Raw genomic sequence first — 25,754 nt, forward strand, 5'->3', positions numbered from 1 at the left:
ATTTAGTTACTCGATATTGCATCGGCATAACAAGTGATATAACTACCAGAGCACTTTATCATAGACCATAGTCAGTAGTTATCGATCACAAATTTGATTAAGCAAGTCAATAGTTAGTTGCTAACTGTTCTAATCTTCAGTCGATTTAACTACAATTGACACAAGCATTTGTCAGTAGTTATTGAAAGTTCCATGAAGCCGTAATTAATGATGACAGTTGACCGATCATTAACTATCAGTACTTCACCTGAATACATAATCTGTCCCAAAAACTGGAAAGTGCGTTTAATTATATCTACGTCGCAAATCATCTCATGCAACATTTTAAATTAAACTTGTCCCGAATTTGTCAAGCAATTACCTTCAGTGGGTCATGATTGCAGTTGAAAGAATACGACTATAAATTACATTTTGTGTAAGGCAATCGAATTATTTTTTGGTAATTTATTTGACTTAAATACAGTTGCATTTAACGGAATCTTGCCATAAATTCAAATCAAAGTGCATTAATAATATCTTCAAAGAAAAATTTCTTCAATAATTCAAAAATTAGCTACTTACAGATTCTTTTTTCCTACATATGCCATTAGAATAGAATATTGTTTTACTGGTAAAGGAAACTTGCAATAAATTTAATTTAAAGTGCGTAAAAAATCTTGCTCTCAAAGAAAAATTCGTTTAATAATTCAAAAATTAGGTACTATTAAATTCCCTTGTCCGGTAGCGTTCGTGGATTAATGTTATTATTATCTGTGGTCCTCGGGTAGCTACAAGTGCACTTATTAAGTTAATAATACTCAATAATGTTGGATAATGCTGCCATTACTTTGGTGATCTAGTTCTTGGTACCTAAAGAAAAATGAGTAATGTAACATTTGACGAACCCTTTATGTTTTTTAAGAAGGTCTTTTTTGACTTCGGCTACTGCACAAGTATCAGATTCTATCATTTATTTTGCTTCACTTTTCATATTTGTTGTCAAATTATTGAAAATTATTTTTTTCTCACTGAATATTTGAGTGCTGATTTTGTTACCCGTTACGGATGCCCCATGATAGTAATCGGTTATGTAAGTATTTTTCAAAAATTGTAACACATCCTTAAAATGAGTTGTAGACTATAGTTTGCGAATTTTTTCTCATGAAATGGGAAGAGCCCATCAAAGAATTACTCGACGAGCGTGAAACTATTTTTTGGGAAATAGATTCTAACTCAAAACCTCAAATTCTCAAATATTCTAGTAAAGTTAATCGCATTTATAAATTCTTCCTTTTTTGGGTTGTAATACTGGCAATTTTCTTGCTGCCATTTTGGGGCGATTTGGATGAAACTTTCTTTATAATACGTATTCAAAAAATATATTTTGGAAAGTGGTCAACTCTTTTTTACACACTTTATGTTTCCACACTTCCGTTTATGGTTTATTCGGGAATTCGCTTTCCTATCGTAACACTGTATTTAATTATGCAGTCACATTTACAAATACTCATTCTCAGTCAAAAAATTGGACAAATCTCACAGAATAACAACCACATGGACGATGTATCAAAATTTCATGACGTTGGATATCAGAAGAAAATACGCACTAGTTTGCATGTGTGTATGTGTCGGCATGTAACACTAAAACAGTAAAAATCACAGTTTTGTAACACTGTTTTTGATAAAATTTGTTTTAGATGGATATCAAAAATTCTACAAATTGTACAAAAAGCAATCCCGGTTTATTTTTCTCTGGCGATTATAGTCCTTGTAACTGTGATGTTCTGCATACTTTATGTAAGAAAATCCTCTTAAGTAGAAATAATCAAAAACTTTTTTTAGAATGTGGAAAGTGCGAGTACTACTACCATTTTCAAAATACGGTTAGTTCTTGTTGGAATATGTGGTGCTGTAGTGCTGTTCACATTTTCGGAAACAGGGCAACTACTTAGTGACGATGTACGAAATAATAAAATATGAAATAGTTTCGTCTAAAAAAATTTCAGACAAGTCAAGTTTTTGATACTTTGGCAGCATCTCCGTGGCACGAATGGGACCCAAAAAATAGAAAAACGCTTCTGATGTTCTTATTAAATTCACTGAAACCGGTAAAAATTTATTGGGGTGGTTTCGCCCTCGATTATCAACTAGGGGGTTCGGTAAGATAGTGGGTCAAAAATCAAAATTGTATTAGATTATTTCAGGTCATCAAAACCACGTTTTCATATGCTCTAGTTTTATTCAACTTGAGGAAAGATTGAGAGAAAAGATTTTAATTCGATGAAATTTGCTATTGTATTTTCATTCAATAAACAATTTGTTCTTCTCATAAGTAATTCTGTGTTCCATAATTTAAAAATTCTTTGTCCGATGTCATTACAAACGAAAATTGTTTAGTCAATAAGAACCCATTATTATTGGTGGTTTCCAGATGGCTAGAAGTGCACTGAGTCTATAATTTTGGATAATTCGAAAATGAAAGTTATTTATTTAATTCCACCATTAAGTTAGTTCAAGGTAGATGATCCTTTTTTGTAGTACCTTAGCAAAAATGAGTAATGTAACATTCGACGAACCCTTTATGTTTTTCAAAAAAGTCTTTTTTGACTTTGGGTACAACAAAATAATCAAATTTTACAATTTATTTTGTTTCACACTTCATCTTTGTTGCATAATTACTGAGCATTATTTTTTCCTCACCAAATATTTGAGTGCTGATTTTGTCACCCTTTATGGGTGCGCCACGATATTAATCGCCTATGTAAGTACAGTCACGATCAAAAAGAATGTCACCCCTGTCAACCGGGCAGGTTAGTTTACAAACTGTTCAGCTAGGTTACACAATATTTAGCTTGTTTATAAATTAGTCAAACATACACATTAACTGTATCATATTGAGAAGATTTTTTAAGGGTGTCATTCTTTTTGATCGTGACTGTACTTTCGACAAAGTAAAGAACTTTCTTAATATATTTCTAGATTATAGTATGCCAATACTTTGTGATGAGGTTTGAAAAACCCATCAAACAACTATTTGAAGAACGAGAAACGATTTTTTGGAAAATAGATAGCGACCAAAAAGCGAAAACCCAAATCATTAAATTTGCAGCAAAAATCACTCGCATTTATAAATTTTTCTTCGTCTGGGTTGTGGTGTTAGTAATTGTCATGTTGCCATTTTGGGGAGAGATAGATAAGTCTTTTCTTATAATTCGGGTTCAAGAAACCCTTTTTGGAAAATGGTCAATTATTTTTTATTGCATTTATGTTTCTACATTTCCGTTTTTGATTTATTCCTCGGTTCGCCTTCCTATGATCACTTTTTATTTAATTTTACAAGCACATTTGCAAATTCTAATTCTTAATCAAAAAATTGTACAAATACCACAGAATGATAACCTAGATCTAGACGCTGGACTTCAGAAGAAAATATACACAAGTTTGAAGTTATGTATGTCTCGACACGTTTCCTTAAAACGGTAAAAATCACAATTTTATTAACCTTTCTTGACAAGTTTTCGTTCAGATGGATGTCAGAAATTCTACAAATTGTTCGAAGAGCCATTCCGATTTTTTTCTGCCTGTCTATTATATGTTCGGTAACTGTTATATTTTTTATTCTCAATGTAAGAAAATTTCTCCTCGTTTCAACTTATTTCAGTAATAATGTTTTGTAGTATTTGGAAAATTCAAACACAAGTAACCTTCTCAAAATACGGTTGGTTCTTGTTGGAATATGTGTAGCTGTGGTCTTGTATACTTATTCAGAAGCCGGGCAATTGCTGAGTGATGATGTACGAAATAACAAAATAAAATAGCTTAGTCTAAATTTTTTACAGACGAGTCAAGTGTTTGATACTTTGGCAACTTGCTCATGGTATGAGTGGGACACCAAAAATAGAAAAATGCTGCTGATGTTCTTATTACATTCACTGAAACCGATAAAATTTTACTGGGGCGGTTTCGCTCTGGATTATCGATTTGGGGGTTCGGTAAGAAAAAAATAAAAAAAATATTCAAAAAAAATCGTAATTTTAGGTGGTCAGAACCACATTTTCTTATGCTCTTGTTTTGTACAATTTGAGAAAATCGAGCTGAGTAAATAAAAGTTTTACATTTAAAGGAACTACTGCTTTGTTTGAATTCGATCAAAGCTATTCAGTTATTATTTTTTGCATTGTGCTGTATTTTCCATCAATAAAACAATTGTTCTTTTACAGAGTGGAATTTTTAACTGGAATAAAATTCATAACTTTGATTAAGGCGATTTTGGTGAAAATTCCCGAAACAAGTCAATTTCTATTTTTTGTTGCTCACTATTTGGTGCATATGGTTTTTGTTTATCTGTTGTCAGAAATGCACAGCCACCTCTAACTTTTTTTTTCAAATGTAATGGTATGTCAAGTGACACTTCGTATGAAAGCCCTTTTCGCAAGCAATACTATTTGTTTTTTGAATTTTTTCAAAGCCTACGTGATAAAAAAATAATAACCAATTTGAACATTGTTTAATGCAACCATTGTTCAAAAAGGGCACCGATCCTCTCCTGGAAAACAACATAACGACAGCAGCATTATTTTCTAACATTTTGCAACATTTCTAGTGTGATTTGCCTAATTTCAACTTATAAAAATTGGTTTTAATTTTTTTATCGGGTAGGCTTTGGAAATATACAAAAAACATAGAGTGCGTTGCATTCTTTGTAAAGTGCTCTTTTATATGAGGTGTCACACGACATACCGTTACATTTGAAAAAAAGTTGGAGGTGGCTGTGCAGTTTTGACAGCAGATAAACAAAAACCATATCAACTAAATGATGGACAAGAAAAAACAAAAAGCGATCTGTTTCTGAAACTTTTACAAAAATTGCCTATATCCAAGTTATGAATTTATTCCAGTAAAAAATTCCACACCGTATAGTTTTACGTTCAAGCCAGAATTCTTTTGGTAATTTATCTGACTAGGAGTATAGTCTTCCAACCGAAATTGTGAATCTTCACTAATTCGGTTGGCAGACTGTGGATGCAGTTGCAAGTAGTGCAAGTAGTGTTCTTAGGGAAACATTCGTTTTATAATTCAAAAACTAGTTACTATTACCACAGCTATTATTTAATAATTTGATAGTAAATTATTGAGCAATAGATACCATTAGAAAAGAAAATTGTTTTATGGATAAGTATTACCACTGATGGTTTCCAGATAACTACAAATGTACTGAGTCCGTAATTTTGAAATAAATTGAAAATGGAAGTAATTTATTTATTCATGTTATTAAGTTTTAATTCAAATAAAGATTACATAATTTTAGGTGGTCAGAACCACAATTTCTTATGCTCTTGTCCTGTACAATTTGAGAAAATCTAGTTAAGAATGTATTTTCGTCTAAGTAATAAATATTTTGCGATTTTTTTTAATTGTTTCAATATTTTTAAGATGCAGCAGCCTTGTTTTGTACATTTTTTCAGAAGCTTGACAACTACTTAGTGGTGATAATGTATGAAAAAATTATAACTTTTAAGGAAAATAATATTGGGTTTTAGACCAGTGGAATTTTTGGCACGTTGCTGAAATGTCTATGGCACTACTGGAAGAAATCGCAAAATCTTCGTTATCTTTATGTTGGAGTCTTTAAAAGCTCTTAACATTATTGTAGCAACGCTTTCTTTGTGCACCATTAAAGTTTTACAACAGATAATGGTGTTTAAAATAAGCAACCTTCACTAAGATGTTTCGACAAGGGTGACCCGAAAATATTTACGATGCCGATCGGTTCGTCGAAAGGACTACAGTCTGTTTACAATAAATCACACATTAAGCTTACCTGAGTGATTAGCGTGAAAGGTAATGGTGTACAGGGTAGACTGACATCTTAAAAAATTCATATCTTCCTTATTATAAAAGATATACATTTGAAAGAAAGACATCATAAGACACATTTTTACGGAGAATATGATAATGTTATCAGCGATTTTTTTAACCTTTCGTTTAGATGTAATTACATGGAGTTTTATTTTTTAAATTAGAATCATAGTTGTCTGTGAAATCTTCGGAAAGCTTATTTTTTTCTGAAGAATATAAATACACTTTGATATTATTATATACTTTTGAGAAAAAATATATTTAAAATATTTGAAAGTAGTTGGCCATGGAAGAATTATTTCATATAAAAAAGATGTGAATTATCTAGAAATTTTGTGAACGGTTATTAATGTAAAAAATGTGAAATTATAAAAATAAGCTATGTTAAAGTTATTTTCAATTGAACAAGTATGCGATCGTCGCAGATTTTAATTACATAAAAAAATGTGCAGAAAAAAAAATTTTCATAGTTTTAATTGAAAATTCAAAATTTTTTTCATGGCCTAGTATAAAGAAAAAGCAAAACGTTATGTTTTTTCTTAAATATTAAAAAATAATGTATTACACAAATAGACATATCAAATAAGAAAAATAATAAGCTTTTCAAAAATATCACAGCCGCCTATGATTCCTATTTAAGAAAATACAACTTTATGTTATTACAGCTAAACGAATGATTAAAAAAAAACTGATAACATTATTAAATTCTCTGTAAAAAGTGCCTTTATAATGTTTTTGTTTCAAATGTGTATCTTTTATATTAAGGAACAATAAATCTTTTACGATTTCTCTAAAATGCAAACTTTTGTTGTTAAGTCAAAAACAAAAGACGATAGCAAGATGTGGATTTGACCAAAATTATTTTCTCAAAAAACGGACCCGAGAATATGTAACTCGTTTTTTAGAGAAAAACTTTTTAGTTTCGGAGATCGTCTATTCGGACATCCAAAATGCCGCACCCTGTATACAGAAAACTTTGCTACAATAACTGGGGTGGATTCACATTAGATTACAATTTTGGAAACTCTGTAAGCGAAATTATTACATTATTTTCAATTTTTTAGGTGATTAAAACTGGTTGTTCTTATGTCCTTATTTTATATAAACTGAGAAATACTAATTAATAGAAAGAATTTGTAATGATAACTTATTTAATAAAAAATTGTAGTGATAAATCATTGTGAAAATTTTCATTTATTAAATTATTATTGCTACCTTTAAAAAAATCAATATGTACATTACGGATTAGTTGTATAAAGCGACATTAGATATTAAACGCAAACCATTAGTTTTACTTAATATTCACTTTGTAACTTTGTTCCAGTTGACGACAGGTCGGTACAAGTGTACAATATGAGAAATTTTCAAGACTCAGACGACCCCTTTATCTTTATAAGAAAGGTGTTTGTCGGTTTTGGCTGCAGCACGATTATTATGTATTACAGTCGACTCATTTTCATTTTCCATACTCTCAGTTTATTGCTGGAAAGCTATCACGTAATTACAAATTTTAGCCTAGATATTATTACACAATACGGAAGTGCAATGTCTTTAATGCTATATGTAAGAGTTGTTGCATTATTGAAGCGAAACCCATCATTTTTTTCAGTCTATAACTTCACAATTTTTGCTCATTTGTGAGCAGAACCTTATTACCGAAGTGGTGGAAGAATGCAAATCATTTTTTTGGACTATGGATTTTCTCAGTTTTATCAAACAAACGCAAATTTTGAAAGACATGACGAAAATTAAACGGAAAATGTACTTGTCTTGGATATGGTTTGTGGTTTTTGGAATTGCGCTGCTACCGGTGTGGGGCGATTACAACGAAATGTTTTTGTTTCCATTTATTTATCAGACGTATTTCGGAAATTGGTCGCCACTTTTTTATTACTTTCATGCTTCAAGTTTCCCATTTTTAGCCTATATTGCAATTCGAATACCTGCTTTTATATTATACCTTACTCTAGCACTGCATTTCCAAACACTGTTACTAAATCAAAAAATTTTACAAATTCCGCAAAATAAGTCAGGAAATCAAGAGGATATTTTTCGGAACTTGTGCTCATGTATATCTCATCACGTGGCCTTGAAAAAGTAATATCATATCAATCACATTTGTGATTTCTACAAATTTTGCCTTCCAGATTTGTTACAAAAACGCAGCAAAGTATCCAAAAAATGATCCCAGTTTATTTTGTTTTGGCAATACTTTGCCTCGTTGCTGTAATGTATTCTTGTCTAAATGTAGTATAAAAACCGTAATTTGGAATAAATTCAAAGTAATATTTCTGCAGAGTTTGGCTATGAGTACCAGCAACCACTTTAAAGTTCGTGGTTTTTTTGGTGGAGTTTGTGGTGTTGTTGTTTTGTACACTTTTGCTGAAGCTGGGCAACTCCAAGCCGATACTGTACGACAAAAAACTGTCATTTTGTTTCATAAATTATATAGATTTTTTTAAGACTGGTGAAGTGTTTAATACCTTAATGCAGTGCTCTTGGTACAACTGGAATAACAGAAATCAAAAAATTCTCCTGCTGTTTATGGTAAACTCCCTAAAACCATCATACATTGATTGGGGTGGTGTTATAGTAGGTTATAGTTTTGGAAGTTCTGTAAGTTTATTTATACAAAAGTGAACCATGCAAATTATACCTAAATTTTTAGGTTATTAAAACGTGTTACTCTTACGCTTTGGTGTTATATAAACTGAAAATCTCTAAAGAACAGAATGTTACGTTCTAAAATGGAAGAAGTGATTTGAAAAAATAGTTTTACCTCGAGTTTTACCATTCTTCTGACCAAGGAATGGGCTGGCAACATTTATTTTTTAACACTCTATATATCTATTAAATAGAATTTTTAACTGGAAAAAATTGGATATAGGCAATTTTTGTAAAAATTCAGAAACAGATCGCTTTTTGTTTTTTCTTGCCCATCATTTGGTGCACATGGTTTTTGTTTATTTGCTGTCAAAACTGCACAGCCACCTACAACTTTTTTTTCAAATGTAACGGTATGTCGAGTAACACCTCATGTAAAAGAGCACGAGGAACACAACGCACTCTTTGTTTTTTGAATATTTTCAAAGTCTACGCGATAAAAAAATTAAATCAGTGTGGAAATATTGACTAAATTAAAATTTGTAACTTGGTTATAAGCGATTTTTGTAAAAAATTCTGAAATAGGTCCATTTTTGATTTTCTTTGCACATCATTTGGTGCATGCGGTTTTTGTTTATCTGTTTTCAAAAATGCCCAGCCACCTCTAACTTTTTTTTCAAATGTAACGGTATGTCAAGTGTCACCATTGTGACATTCCTTTGCAAGGAATACAACGCACTCTTTGTTTTCTGAATATTTCCAAAGCCTACGCGATAAAAACATGAAAACCAATTTTTATAAATTGGGATTAGGCAAATCACACTAGAAATGTTGCAAAATGTTAAAAATTTATGCTACTATTGTTATGTTATTTCCCAGGAGAGGAATGGCACCATTTCGAACAATTATTGCATTAAATAATGTTCAACTTATTAAATTGGTTTTTAGTTTTTTATAACGTAGGCTTTGAAAAAACTCAAAAAACAAATAGTGCGTTGTAATGCTTGCGAAAAGGGCTTTCATACGAGGTGTCACTTGACATACCATTATATTTGAAAAAAAAAGTTAGAGGTGGCTGTGCATTTCTGACAACAGATAAACAAAAATCATATGCACCAAATAGTAGGCAAGGCAAAATAAAAATTGACCTGTTTCGGGAATTTTCACCATAAAGAACTAAAGCAAAGTTATGAATTTTATTCTAGTTAAAAATTCCACGCTATATGTATATCTATCATGTTAGAATGCACGGTAATATAATAAAATAAAATCAATTGAAATTTTAATTTCAAATTTTGTTAAAATTTCTTTTTAATATACTTAATATACTTAATAAAAATATAATTAATAAAAAACATAGTCGTATTTAATTTTAAATTCGTATATTTCAGTTAACATTTTCGAAAAATATTTAAAATTTTGTTGAAAATGAAAAATAAGAGAAAAAAAAAGAAATCATTCATTTTGGTTACAGCAAATTAATCGGTTTGGTGTGTCGCTTCGGTCTTTTTTCCATACTGTATAGACTTTTTCAAAGATAAAAACGATAAAAAAAATTAAATTTTGAAGGAAGAACGCAATTATTTTGCAAATATTAAGCGAAACTATTACTTTCTCTGAGCTTGGTTTCAAGCTGATCATGCGCACTGTAGATAAATGTGTCAAAAAATTAAACCCACTGGAAAGTTTCAACTTGCTATGCTCTTGTTTTATATAAACTGAGAAATTGTAATTAATAAAAAAAAAATGTAGCGTTTTTGTTCTAATTTAAAAACGGTACGTTATTGTTTAAATTGCATACACAAGATAAGTAGTAATAATATTTTTGTTTCTATACTTTGCTTTTTTAATCTACAATAAAGAAAATATATAGTTTTAAGACGTTAATGGACATTTCGAGTTTATTTTACAAAAAATTGAAACTCCCAACAATAAAACGGACCAATTACAACGCGTTCAACTTCGGTAAAACTGCTATTTGATTGTTTGGTTAATGTCCCCTGATATTTACCGAACCATCTGGAATTTCGCTGTTTCCTAATACACTTTAGTTAAAAAAAATTAGACCAATTTTTTTATTTTTAATTGAATTAAAATTTTTTATTTTTAATTTGTCCAAGAATGAAAATTCAAGACCTCGGTGCAAAAAGAGAATAGCAACAAAATGTAAATTTTACAGGAGAAGCTTAGGGACACACTAAAAGCAAAATTTTTTAGGCTTATTTGAAATAACCCTATTATAAGATCCACCATTAATTACCATAATTTAATAACGAGTAAAACCAAATCGTTTTCCAATAGCTTACCAAGATTATTGAATAGAAACAATTGATTTTATAATCACAATTTACCCGTCCAACTCTGTCTTTGTGAAAAAATTCATTGCTACATCTAACGAATTTAATATTTATAACATTATGGAGCATTTCATAAACAGATTATTAAGTTTGTTTATTTATTAATCTGTTCATTTGTAAGTTCGAAATTGTTACGTGTACATCATGAGACGTTATCAAGACTCAGACGAACGACCCTTTCATCCATATAAGAAAAATTTTCATCACTTATGGCTACAGCAAAGTTATTAGTTATTACAGTCGATTCATTTTAATTTTCCACACTCTCAGCTTATTGCTAGAAAGCTACCATGTAATTAAAAATTTCAGCTTAGATTTGATCACACAGTACGGAAGTGGGATGGCTTTAATGTTATATGTAAGAGTTTTTGCATTATTTAATTGGAGCCCAGTCATTTATTTCAGTTTATAACTTTACAATTTTTGGTTATTATAATGCAGAAGTTTATTCTCCAAATAATAGAAGACATCAAGTCATTTTTTTGGAGTATGGATTCTCTCCATTTTGACAAACAGACGCAAATTTTGAAAGAAGTGACTCGCATGAAACTAAAAATCTACTTGGTGTGGCTGTGGTTTGTGGCTTTGGGCATTGTGATGCTACCGATTTGGGGAGACTATGACGAAATACTGCTATTTCCACTTATTTACCAGACATATTTCGGAAATTGGTCGCCAATTTTTTACTATTTTTATGCCTCAACTTTCCCATTTGTAGCCTACATTGCAATTCGAATACCTGCTTGTTTATTGTATTTCACCTTAGAATTGCGTTTCCAAACACTCCTACTAAATCAAAAAATCTTACAAACGTCGCAAGATGAGACAAGAGATGAAGAGAAAGTTTTTCGAAACTTATGCTCATGTATATGTCAACATGTAGCCCTGAAAAAGTAACACCCACACTCTTGTGATTTTTCTTAACTTGGCCTTTCAGTCTTGTCAGAAAATTGCTCCAAGGGATCCAAAAAATAATCCCAGTTTTCTTCGTTTTGGCAATACTGTGTCTCGTTGCTGTGATGTATGCTTTTCTGAATGTAGTAGAAAATCTCAGTTGAAACAAATTCAAAGTAATATTTTTGCAGGGATTGCAAATGAGTACAAGCAACCACGGTAAAGCTCGTATTTTTGTTTCTGGAATTTGTGGTGCTGTTATTTTATTAACTTTTTCTGAAGCTGGCCAACTTCAAGCCGACACTGTATGATACAAAAATTTGCTCATTCATAAAAATAATATATATAATTTTTTTAAAGAATGGTGAAATTTTTAATACTTTAACGCAGTGCCGTTGGTACAACTGGAGTACGCAAAACCAAAAAGTTTTTATGCTGTTTATGCTAAACACCCTTAAACCGTTGCAAGTAGATTGGGGTGGTTTCATACTAGATTATAATTTTGGAAGCTCTGTAAGTTAATTTAAACAGAAGTGAGACAAGTCAAATTAAGCCAAATTTTTAGGTCATTAAAACCTGTTGCTCTTACGCTTTGGTGTTATATAAGCTGAAAAACGCTAACGAACAGAATGTTACGTTCTAAAATGTAAGAAGTAATAAAAGAAAATGTTGTATTTTGAATCTTTTTAATAAAAAAATATACAGTTTTACTATTCTCATTAAGGAAAATGCTAGCAACATTTATTTTTTAACGCTCAACTGTATAACTAGGAGACGGAACGAGATACAAAATCGCGCGATATTCTGTACCCAAAAAAAAAATAGTACAGCAGAGTAAAATGAGGGCGCTTCGAACGTTATAACGTCTCGGTGACAAATCATTTTAAATTAAATTAAATTCAACCAATTCACTAATTACTTGGAAAAAAATGCAGACATGTTAAGCTTTGGATTCTCAACATACTGAGAAAAGCTACCGACTAATATTTTCATAAAAAACATGAGAAAAAAATTTAAAATTTGCGTTTTGTTCTCTATTTTTCAAAACGCTGCGAATATGGTTAAAGATACACGAAAAATATTCAGAAGAAGGTTGTAGAGAATTAAATTTTCTTTAAAAAAGTCAGCGAGACCATACCATTATCTTCAACGGTTTAGGCCCTAAAAACGCTTAAAGACGCTCAAGCAACGGATTTCCTTCATTTTGCCGGTGGTCAAGTATTGGAAAGTGAATTTATACCTAAACCGTTGAAGATAGAAATATGGTGTCTCGGATTTTTTTGTAGAAAATTTAATTCTCTACAACCTCATTTCGTAACTTTTTTATATCTTCAGCCGTATTCGCAGCGTTTTGATAAATAGGCGATAGTGCGCAAAAAAATATCGCTTAAAATTATTAATTTGGGGTCTACTTAATATTTTTGCAAACGCAGCAAATACGGTTGAAGATACAAAAATGTGTAAGAAACGAACTTGTAGAGAATTAAATTTTCTACAAAAAAGTCCGCGACACCATATTTCTATCTTCAACAGTTTAGGAATAAATTCACTTTCCTATACTTGACCTCTGGCAAAATGAAGGAAATCCGTCGCTTAAGAGTCTTTGAATGACTTTGGGACCTAAATGGTTGAAAATAGGAATATGGTCTCGCAGACTTTTTTAAAAGAAATTTAATTCTCAACAACTTTCTTTCTGACATTTTTCTTGTATCTGTAACCGTATTTCCAGCGTTTTGAAAAATAGGGGGCAGAGTGCAAATTGGTAAACGCTTGAAATTTTTTTAAATATAGTTTGGGATATAATTTTTACATTATTTTTATCTCCTACTATTGAGAATTTACTGCTCTATCTGCCTGTATTTTTTTATTCAACTTGTGCTAACCGTTATTTAATTACAACTATTTTTATAAATCCATTGCTCTGAAAACTTGAATGGTAATAGAACAACCACGCCTCTAGTGACGATAACAGAACTATTGAGAACGGGGACATTTTATTCGTATGTCGTTTCATATCCTTAGTTTTAGATATCCGTAGTTTACATTTAAAAAAAATGTGACGCTCTGTTCAATTGAATTCTCTGTCAATAAGTGTCGAAATTGTCAGTTGTGAAATTCACAAATTGTCAATTAATTGATTTAAAAAATTTCTTTAAAATGCAAATAAATTGTTACACTGTGCAAAAAACACTTTTATTATCGAAGCTAATTTCCGAATTGGAGACTTAATGAATGGAGAATGGTAATATTCGATTTCTAAATACCTGTCCTTTAGTTCTATAAAGCGGCATTTCTGATTATACATGAGAAATTCACGGACGAGTAGATGAGAATCATTTAAAAACACATTGTACAATAAGGTAGCATACAATTGAAAACTTTGAATCATTTGATTGGAGTATAAAAACAAACTTAAACTCACCTAATTTTTTATTGATTTCGGTTATAGTTGTTTCAGTCGCTTCGGTGTCATTTTCCATACTTACATAGTCTGTTCTACTGATCAAAAAAATAATTTTTTTTTGAGAAAGAAACACAGTGTTTTTTTCTTTTAGCTAAAATCAATCACTGGACTCCGTTTCACGCTGACCATGCGCAATAAATAATGTAGCATTAAAGTTTAATAAAGCCATTAATACAAATCATTTAATATGTGATGTGCTTACCATTTATTTCATTTATTAAATTGTTAATACAATTACGAGCTTAAACGTTACGTAATGTTCCAAAAACCCACAAATTTTTACAACCATGTACCGACAAGTCCCCCCACACGATCCTTTCGGTTCCTTAAAATTTTTTTTCATTGACTTCGGTTACAACAAAATCATGAGTTACTACAGCCATTTCGGCCTCATTTTCCATACTTGTAGTCTGTTCCTTGAAAGCTACTACATGATCGAAAATTTCAGTTTAGACTTTTTCGTAAAATACGGATGTGCTATGACTTTGATGTTCTATGTAAGTACAGGATAAACACCGTGCATTGATTGAAATAACATTTTTTAGTTTATCATTTCACAGTTTGTTACAATCGCAATTGAGACTTTAGTCCACGAGTTGGAGGAAGAAAGCAAATTGTTTTTTTGGCACATTGATTCTCTTGACTCGAAATTGCAACGCAAAATTTTGAAAAAATCGGCTAAAACTAACCGGAAATATTGCCTTCTGTGGAGCCCGTTTGCCGTCTTGGTAATTGTGCTGTTACCAGTTTGGGAAAATCTGAACGAATCACATTTATTTCCACAAGTCTATGAAAGCTATTTTCGAATTTGGTCCCCGGTTTTTTATTATGTTTACGTGTCGACATTTCCGCTTCTTGGCTATACAGCAATTCGCAACCCTGCTATTATACTCTATGCCGTTTTAAACTTGGACTTACAAATAGTTTTACTGAATCAAAAAATTTTGCAAATCTCTGGAGACAACGATTTTGAGTGTGTCAGATTTCAGGAGAAAGTGACGAGAAATTTGTGCTTATGCATTTCGCAGCACGTGGCGTTGAAAAAGTATTAACTTTGTTTTATAGATTTTTCTGAAAATTGGTTTCAGGTGGACGAACAAATTCCTAAAGCCTATGCAAAAAACCATACCGGTTTATTCGTGTTTGGGTGTATTTTGTCTAGTGACAATCATGTTTTTCATACTTAATGTAAGAAAATTTAAATTATTACAAAACAATGAAAACTATTTGTAGAACGTGAATACGAACGTAAGCAACCATCTCAAAATCCGGTTGCTTGTTTCTGGGATTTGCTGCAGTTTGATTTTGTACACATTTTCCGAAACAGGACAACTGCTAGTCGATACTGTACTAAAAAAAATTAAACAATCAAACATTAATTCCGAGCTATTTTAAGACTGGTCAAGTTTACAATGCCTTGGTAGAGTGTCCCTGGTATTGTTGGAATATCAAAAATCGAAAATTATTTCAAATGTTTATTCTGGATTCCCTAAAACCGTTAAAAATTTACTGGGGTGGTTTGGTACTAGACTACAGTTTTGGAGGCTCTGTAGGTAAATTTGTAACAAGAATTAGACTTATTCTGAAGTTTCAGATAATTAAAACTTGCTGCTCATATGCTCTCGTGTTATATAAACTGAAAAATGCGAAATAAAAAAAAATGTTTTTTTAAATTTCGTGTAAACTTAACTTTATCTTACAGGTGCAGTTTTTTAGGTTTATTGTACCATTGTTTTCGGTGAGAGAAATCAAATTTCTCTCACAAGAGAAATAAAGCTGTCAGTTTTATTTTTCATAACTTTAGCAGTTTATTTCATAACTATAGCCGCACGGTCGCTACGATATCAAGTTTTTAGGATATAAAGTTGGTACTTTTTCCATGGGTAAACAAATATCTGGGGTATCTTTCGGTGACAAGACCATACATTTACATTGTAGCATCACCTTGCTGTTACACATTCATTTTGGCAAACTTTGAAGGACCATAACTTGATTTTTTTTTAAAACACCTCCTGTATTTTATTAAAAATTATTATTCAGCGTCGCATTTCACATCTTATTTGCCTCTTTAGTTTTTTTCCAAAAGTTAATAGTTAAGGAGATAATTCGATTTTTCTGAAAAATGCACCCAAAATCTCTTGGATACTAATGTAGCATGCTATGAAAAACAATACATTTTGACATACTAATGTCAAAATGGTATTTACAGTACGTCACGTTTTTATACTATTGTGAAAATAAATTTTTTGCCTAAAATGCATACCTAGAAATCGCATCTAGACATAAATTTTAATAAAATTTTGACAAGAAATTATTAAATAAAAATAACAGAAATTTACAATGGGGAAATAAAGAAATAAAACAATTAAGGTATAACAAATAACATGGCACACTACGTTGGTATCAAAGGAATTTTGCGTGCATTTTTCAGAAAATCCGAGTTATCTCTTATCTATCAAATTTGAAAAAAAATTAAGAGGTAAAAAAGATCTAAAATAAGGTGCTGAATAATACTCAGTAATAAATGAAATATGCGCAAATATACAGGGGGTGCCATTTTAAAAAACTATGTTAAAAGCTGCACTGTAAAAATGGAGCACCCTGTATGGGTCAAAATAATTACGGAACGTACACTTTGACTTCCTATTTGCAGTGCCATTTGTTTTATTTTGATATCTTTGACAGTTGTTATTTACTTGAATTTCTTGGATTTTTTTACAATGCAACTATAAGATAAAACGTCGTATATAACACGTGATCGAAATGCCATTATAAAGCTCGTGAGAAGTGTCCTACTCGTGCGCAAGCGCACTCGTATGTAATGATGCATTTATAATATAATAATATTATAATAATATAATATAATTATATTATAATAAATAATAATATAATCACTTATAATATAATATACTATTTTTCAAACATCTATAAATTATAAGAAACAAAGCTTCTCAGCTTTTTCTAATATGTTAAATAAATCAATAATTATAACATAACTTTAGAAATTATTGGAAAAGATATTAAAACTAATTATACAGTAATTACAGTATTCAGAAATGGGTTTGTGAAATAGAATTCAGAAGTGAGTTCAACAGATAAAACTGACGAAAATTCAGTATTTTATAAGAGAACCAAACCATTTTGAAGACTCAAGAATCTATTTCTTTAGACTTATTTGAATTACCTTGGCCTTTTAAAACCATAGTTTAATACAACAATTACATTTTTCAATTGCGCATTACAATTAATTGATTTTGTTTTATGGTAAGACTTCGGTTTAGGTTTATTTCTGAAACAATTATCATCGATTATAACGTAGTTCCGCACAATATTACTCTTCAGTTACTCAGTTTATCGAGAAGATAGCTAAGTCTATAATTTGAAATTTTCGAAATCAATGGCAAAAGCAAGATATTTACAAGATTCCGACGACCCTTTCATTTTTATAAGGAAATTGTTTGTCGATTATGGCTACAGCAGGATCATTAACAGTTACAATAGATTTATTTTCATTTTCCATACTTGTAGTTTATTGCTAGAAGGCTACTACATAATCAAAAATTTCAGCATAGATTTTTTCACGCAATACGGAGGAGCAACGAACTTAATTTTATATGTAAGAATTTCCGTGACTTTGCAACGTCCATTACACTTTTTTTAGTTTCTAGTCACACAATTTATTGTCATTATCAAACAGGATTTTGTTCACCAAATAGTGGAAGAAAGCAAATCACTTTACTGGTCTATGGATTTTCTCGATGTCAACAAACAAGCGCAAATTTTGCAAGAAATGACAAAACTTAAGCGAAAAATTTATGTGTTGTGGATGTCGACTGTGATTTTTGCTATTATGATGCTGCCGGTGTGGGGAGATTACAGTGAGGCACATTTATTCCCACAAATTTACCAGACCTATTTCGGGAATTGGTCGCCAATTTTTTATTATTTTTACGTATCCACTTTCCCTTTTGCAGCCTATACAGGTCTTCGAATCGCTGCTATGGCATTATACTTTACTTTGATAATACACTTCCAAATAATCCTACTAAATCAAAAAATCTTGCAAATTGCGCAAGAACGTGACACGAGTCAAGAAGAAATTGCTAAGAATTTGCGTTCATGTGTGTGTCAACACGTCACATTAAAAAGGTAGCAAAATGCACATTGATTCGATTTTGGAAAATATAATTCCAGATTTGTTGCCAAAGTTTTAAAATCCATAGAAAATGCGGTTCCTGTTTATTTCTGTTTGGCAATATTGTGTCTGATTACAGTATTATTTGTTATTCTGAATGTAAGAAAATCTCGGTTTATTAAAACAAATATTAAAAAATGTTTTTACAGAATTTGGATACAAGTACAAGCAACCATCTAAAAGCCCGTTTTCTTTTTGCTGGAATTTATGGTACTGTCATTTTGTACACATTTACAGAAGCTGGTCAACTTCTTAGCGAAATTGTATAACTCTCATTAGGTACTTTTTTAATTATTAATTATTGCTGCTTTTTTTAAGAATGATCAAGTTTTTAATACTTTAATGCAGTGTCCTTGGTACAACTGGAATACTAAAAATAAAAAAACTCTGATGATTTTTATGCTAGGCTCGCTAAAACCGGTGCAAATTGTTTGGGGTGGTGTCAACGTAGATTACAAATTTGGAGGCTCTGTAATAAACCTGTGAGAAAAACTGAAATGAACTCAGTATTTTAGGTTATTCAGACTTGTTGCTCTTACGCTTTGGTTTTGTATCAAATGAGAAATGCAAAGTGAAATGGGAATTTAAGAATAAATTGCGTGTTTCTTAAGAGAAACTGAAAAAAAATAGTTTTTAATCAACGACACTTCTTTTTGAATTATATTTAAAAAGAAGAATTATCAAAAAATATGGATTTTTCAAGCTTAGCATTTTCTATTTTGATCTACACTTTATCACTGTTTTAAGCTAGCGTTTACTATTATCACCTAGAGTTCACCTGACGTTTATTGCTTTCACCTAAATGCAATGAAAATATATTAAATTGTTCTGTTTTGCATTTATTTTACTGAACGCAATTAAGTATATGAAATTTTTTTAATAAAACGCTTGGAACATTTTGTATTGTTTTTTTTCTCTTAGAAGAACACTTGCTTATTTACTGTAAATAAACTCTTAACCAGGATTATAGAACTTTATCTTAAAAATAATCCCAATTTTTTACTACCACTAAATTTTTTTATGCTTTTAATTAATAATTAGAATGGTCATACCATTTTAAAACACAGAAAAACAATCCAAAACTTAGTATAATAAAAACTAGAAACACATAATTTTATTGTGAACTTTAAAAACCGTGACCAAATGCAAATCCGAGTAAATTTTGTATTTTTTTCATAATTGCAAACAAACTCATTCTCTGTTTAACCCGCTTGTGGATGTAATTTTCAAAAATCTTGAAACACTTTTTTTTCTTTCTTTTTAACCGTAAGACCATATGCCAACATCAAAATCAAGGACTTTTGCGTTTAACTCCACTGATGGTAAAATTTCTAAAAATGCTGAAATATACGTCTCTGCTTTTTTAACCGACTGTCTAAGATATTAATGAATATGTATAACTTTAACAAAAAAGGATTTTTTTGTTTGACCCCCTTGGAGTGGAATTTTTAACAAACCTGAAACACACGTTTTTTTATTTTTAGACGAACGCTCAAATACCAATTTTTTTGGTTATTATAACTTCGAAAATGACAGATTTTTATATTCAACCCTCTTGGGGGTGAAATTTCCAAAATCCAGAAACACGACTTTTTTAATTTTTAATCGAAAAATTAAATACAATTTTTTATGAATGCAGCATTTTATGTTTAACCCTTTTTGGAAATGGAATTTCTAAAAATAATAAAATGCTTGTTTCTCTATTTTTCACCGAATGCCCAAATACCGATTTTTATAGATATCAGTTAAAAAATCACGGATTCTGATATTTAGCCCTTTTGGGGGTGGAATTTCAAAAAGTCATAAAACACGTGTTTCTTTATTTTTTACGGACTGCCCAAATACCAATTTTTATGAATATAAGTTCAAAAATGACGGATTTTTATATTTAACCTCTTTATGGGTAGAAATTCCAAATGTTTTTAAACACAACTTTTTCATCTTTAACCAACAGCTCAAGTACCAATTGCATGGATAGAAATTAAAAATTACGCATTTTTATACAAATTCCAACCCCTGTTCAACCCCCTTAGGGTTAGTATTTCTAACTAAAACAGTGTTTCTTTACTTTTCACTGAAAGCCCAAATACCAACTTTAATTAATGTAAATTGAAAAGTTACTAATTTTCATACAAATTTTATTACGCCATTTAACCCTCTTAGGGGATGATTTTTCAAATATTTTAAAACACGTCTTTTTTTCAACCGAAAACCCAAACACTAATTTTCAAAAATATAACTTTAAAAATGGCGGATTTTTATTCAAATTTTAACACCCCATTTAACCCCCTTTGAGGGTGATTTTCCAAAAATCCTTTCTTAAAACATGCCTACGTTATAAAAGCTACCTATTGTGAAAATTTCAGGTTTCTATACGTTTAGGCTGTGCGTTGATTGGTCAGTCAGTCAGGACAAGCAATTTTACACAGGGTGGTTTAAAAAGATATTGCCAAACTTTAGAATGTTATAGAGCTCATTGAGACAAAAAAAAATTACAAATAAACCTCTAGTCGGAAATGAGCCGTTTTGGTTTTGGAGCCATCTTTGTCCAAAAATGTAATGCCAATTTGTTCACATTAAGACTTTAATATTTTATACATTTGTCTTAAAAATAACAAGAGTCTTTAATTCAATAATTCGACGAGTAAATTTATCTAAAGTAATTACAGAATGCCGGTTTTAACCACTATTGTAAATTTATTCTTCTTATTTTCTTATCTTATTTTTAAGTCTAATTAATTAAATATTAAAGTCTTTTATGTGAAGTAGGCAGTGTTTAATTTTTGGAAAAAGATGGCTCCAGACACAAAACGGCTCATTTCCGACCCGGGGTTTATATAGAAAAAATTTCTATCTTAGAGACCTCCATAACATCCTAACGTTTGGCAACATCTTTTTGAACCACGCTGTATATATACAGCGTGCTCAAAAACTCACCAACTCAATGATGTGTGGTAGAGAACTGGTTACATGTAAAGGTGAAAGTAGTAAAAAAATTCTTTGTATTAAAGTTATTGATAAATAACGGATTTTAGATAAGTGATACGTGGCAACGTTGTCTAACAGTCATGATCGCAATAGAATTTGATCAACAATAAAAATAAATTATTTTTGAAACGGTTTCCTAGGAAATAATTCCCAGCGTTGGCACATCTACAAACTGTGATTTTTTGGATGAATTTAATTTTTTTAAATTAAAAAACTGCTAAAGTCTGATGGGAAATTTAAAAATAATTATTCATCGTTGTGTTAGGGAACGATTACTTAGTGTGAAAATTAAAAACATTAAAAAATAATAAAAACTGAAGAAGTTAACAAAATAAATTTATAGCTCCAGATTTTTCAAAATATGACTTTAGGAATTTTTTCAAGATTTTTTCCGTGATCTACACATGTTTCTCAACAACGTACCACTGAGTTGGTGCGCCAGTTTTTGAGCACCCTGTAGATAGATTATGTATTATTATATGATATAATATAATAAAATCAATTAGGTTCATTAAATAGAAAATATTGATTCTACATCATTCAGTCAAAAGCAATAGTTTTAAAGGTTGAAAAGCCCTAATAAATTTCGTTGATCTGTTTGTATTTCAATAATTCAATAGGACCATTAAACTAAATGGGACTAATTGGTTATTAAGTATCCCTAATTCTCTATTGCTAGTTTAATATTTAAGACAAAAGTCAGAGTATAAGAAAAATGGGCAAACCACGATGTTTTGAAGAGTCTGATGATCTTTTTCTTTGCCAAAAAAAAATATTTATTGATTTTGGTTATAACAAATTTATTAATTACTACAATTGGTTTGTTTTCATTTTCCACACTTGCAATTTATTGCTTGAGGGCTATTACATGTTCAAAAACTTCAGTTTAGATAATTTAACCAAATACGGAGGCGTGATGACACTGATGTGCTATGTAAGTATGCAAAGTGTTTTTATTACTTTCAATTTACATAATTTCTAGTTTCTCATCACACACTTTGTTACAATAGCTAAACAAAATTTTATCCTCCAAATAGTCGGCGAGCAGAGAACAGTTTTCTGGAGCAGTGATTGCTTGGATCCAAATTTGAGAAAAGAACTGGTGAAAAATGCAGCTCAAACTAACCGAAAACTTTGTCTGGTGTGGATTTGGTTTGTGGCTTTGGGAGTCGTGATGTTACCAGTTTGGGGCGATTTGGATGAGTCGCATTTATTTCCGATAGTTTATGAAACCTATTTCGGGCTTTGGTCGCCACTGTTTTATTATTTTTACGCTTCCACATTTCCTATCATAGCTTATAGTTCCATCCGACTCCCTGGTCTCGCCCTCTATGCCATGCTCAACTTAAACATGCAGACAGTTATTCTCAACCAGAAAATTTTACAAATCTCTGCTGATTGTAAGAGTGATTTGGTAAAGTTTCGCGATAATGGGTACCAAGACCAGGTTTATAAACAAATGTGTGCGTGTATATCACAACATCAAGTCCTGAAAAAGTAAAAAATTGCATTTTTGAGAATTTTTTTCGAAAAATTTGTTTCAGATGGATCACAAATCTTATTGAGTTCATGCGAAAAACAGTACCATTTTATTCAATTGTGGGAATCTTGTGTTTGGTGGCGGTCATGTTTTTGACTCTAAATGTAAAAGAGAAAATATTTTCAAACAAATCCTTACGAGCTTTTTACAGAATTTGTCAACAAATACAAGTAGTCTGCTCAAAATTCGCTTTCTTGTTACCGGAGTTTGTGGCTGTGCGATATTATATACGTTCTCAGTAGCAGGTCAATTACTAACTGATACTGTGAATAAACAAAATAAAATGTTGATAAAAATAATTTTCAAAAAATTTCAGAGCAATGATATTTTTGATACGCTGCTCAAATGTTCTTGGTATCACTGGAACACAAAAAATCGAAAACTATTTGTAACGTTTATGCTTTATTCACTGAAACCGCTAACAATAAATTGGGGTGGTGTAACGCTAGGTTACCGTTTTGGAGGCTCTGTAAGTAAAAGTGCCGTAAAACGTTAATTAATTTACAAATTTCAGCTGATCAGAACTTGTTGCTCGTATGCTCTGGTTTTATATAATTTAAGAAATGCCAAGTAAACTTATCGAGTACAACACAAAAAATTGTGTTTTTTGTAGATATATTTTGAAACACGCTGTATAAAAATTCAACCTTGAAGCGCTAAACTTCTTAAAACCCCTAAAAATTGATTGACTAACCTGACCTGACCTGACCTGAAGCTTGCCAAATAAAACCAGTATTATGTCAGTATGTTTTTTGGGTGGGAATACTACAAAACTTACAAAATAAATGAGTTACGATTTTTATCGACTTTTATTACACCTTGTATCTTCTGATTAAAGGCCGTAATGTAATATAAAAAAAATTCCTAATAGTTTGGTAATTACTACCATCGACTTTTTTCACTCTCCATACTTGTATGTAGGCTATTTTTTGACGATTTCTTTCGAAAAGTTTGTTTTAGATGGATCACAAATCTTATTCAGTTCATGCGAAAAACAGTACCATTTTATTCAATTGTGGGAATCTTGTGTTTGGTGGCGGTCATGTTTTTGACTCTAAATGTAAAAGAGAAAACATTGTCAAACAAATCCTTATGAGGTTTTTACAGAATTTGTCAACAAATACAAGTAGTCTGCTCAAAATTCGCTTTCTTGTTACCGGAGTTTGTGGCTGTGCGATATTATATACGTTCTCAGCAGCAGGTCAATTACTAACTGATACTGTGAATAAACAAAATAAAATGTTGATTAAAATAATTTTGAAAAAATTTCAGAGTAATGATATTTTTGATACGCTGCTCAAATGTTCTTGGTATCACTGGAACACAAAAAATCGAAAACTATTTGTAACGTTTGTGCTTTATTCACTGAAACCTCTAACAATAAATTGGGGTGGTGTAACGCTAGGTTACCGTTTTGGAGGCTCTGTAAGTAAAAGTGCCGTAAACCGTTAATTAATTTACAAATTTCAGCTGATCGGAACTTGTTGCTCGTATGCTCTAGTTTTATATAATTTAAGAAATGCCAAGTAAACTTATCGAGTACAGCGCAAAAAATTGTGTTTTTTGTAGATATATTTTGAAACACCCTGTATAAAAATTCAACCTTGAAGCGCTAAACTTCTTAAAACCCCTAAAAATTGATTGACTAACCTGACCTGACCTGACCTGAAGCTTGCCAAATAAAACCAGTATTATGTCAGTATGTTTTTTGGGTAGGAATACTACAAAACTTACAAAATTAATGAGTTACGATTTTTATCGACTTTTATTACACCCTGTATCTTCTGATTAAAGGCCGTAATGTAATATCAAAAAAATTCCTAATAGTTTGGTAATTACTACAATCGACTTTTTTTCACTTTCCATACTTGTATGTAGGCTATTTTTTGACGATTTCTTTCGAAAAGTTTGTTTTAGATGGATCACAAATCTTATTCAGTTCATGCGAAAAACAGTACCATTTTATTCAATTGTGGGAATCTTGTGTTTGGTGGCGATCATGTTTTTGACTCTAAATGTAAAAGAGAAAACATTGTCAAACAAATCCTTATGAGGTTTTTACAGAATTTGTCAACAAATACAAGTAGTCTGCTCAAAATTCGCTTTCTTGTTACCGGAGTTTGTGGCTGTGCGATATTATATACGTTCTCAGCAGCAGGTCAATTACTAACTGATACTGTGAATAAACAAAATAAAATGTTGATAAAAATAATTTTCAAAAAATTTCAGAGCAATGATATTTTTGATACGCTGCTCAAATGTTCTTGGTATCACTGGAACACAAAAAATCGAAAACTATTTGTAACGTTTATGCTTTATTCACTGAAACCGCTAACAATAAATTGGGGTGGTGTAACGCTAGGTTACCGTTTTGGAGGCTCTGTAAGTAAAAGTGCCGTAAAACGTTAATTAATTTACAAATTTCAGCTGATCAGAACTTGTTGCTCGTATGCTCTGGTTTTATATAATTTAAGAAATGCCAAGTAAACTTATCGAGTACAACACAAAAAATTGTGTTTTTTGTAGATATATTTTGAAACACGCTGTATAAAAATTCAACCTTGAAGCGCTAAACTTCTTAAAACCCCTAAAAATTGATTGACTAACCTGACCTGACCTGACCTGAAGCTTGCCAAATAAAACCAGTATTATGTCAGTATGTTTTTTGGGTGGGAATACTACAAAACTTACAAAATAAATGAGTTACGATTTTTATCGACTTTTATTACACCTTGTATCTTCTGATTAAAGGCCGTAATGTAATATAAAAAAAATTCCTAATAGTTTGGTAATTACTACCATCGACTTTTTTCACTCTCCATACTTGTATGTAGGCTATTTTTTGACGATTTCTTTCGAAAAGTTTGTTTTAGA

The 25,754-nt window shown here is 30.9% G+C and overlaps 1 protein-coding gene and 1 non-coding gene across 4 annotated transcripts in view; one reads left to right on the top strand and one right to left on the bottom strand.

The window, feature by feature from the left end:
• The window catches only part of rols (rolling pebbles), a 141,217-nt gene that overhangs the window by 89,744 nt on the left and 25,719 nt on the right, over positions 1–25,754 (bottom strand). The gene's annotated exons all lie outside the window — the stretch shown is intronic.
• Positions 3,494–3,959, top strand: LOC107397592 (uncharacterized). Its single transcript, XR_010335039.1, has 3 exons — positions 3,494–3,605; positions 3,657–3,773; positions 3,819–3,959. It is a non-coding gene; the product is annotated as an uncharacterized LOC107397592 (transcript).

Source organism: Tribolium castaneum, chromosome 7, assembly GCF_031307605.1.
Source record: "Tribolium castaneum strain GA2 chromosome 7, icTriCast1.1, whole genome shotgun sequence".
Lineage (NCBI taxonomy): Eukaryota > Metazoa > Arthropoda > Insecta > Coleoptera > Tenebrionidae > Tribolium > Tribolium castaneum.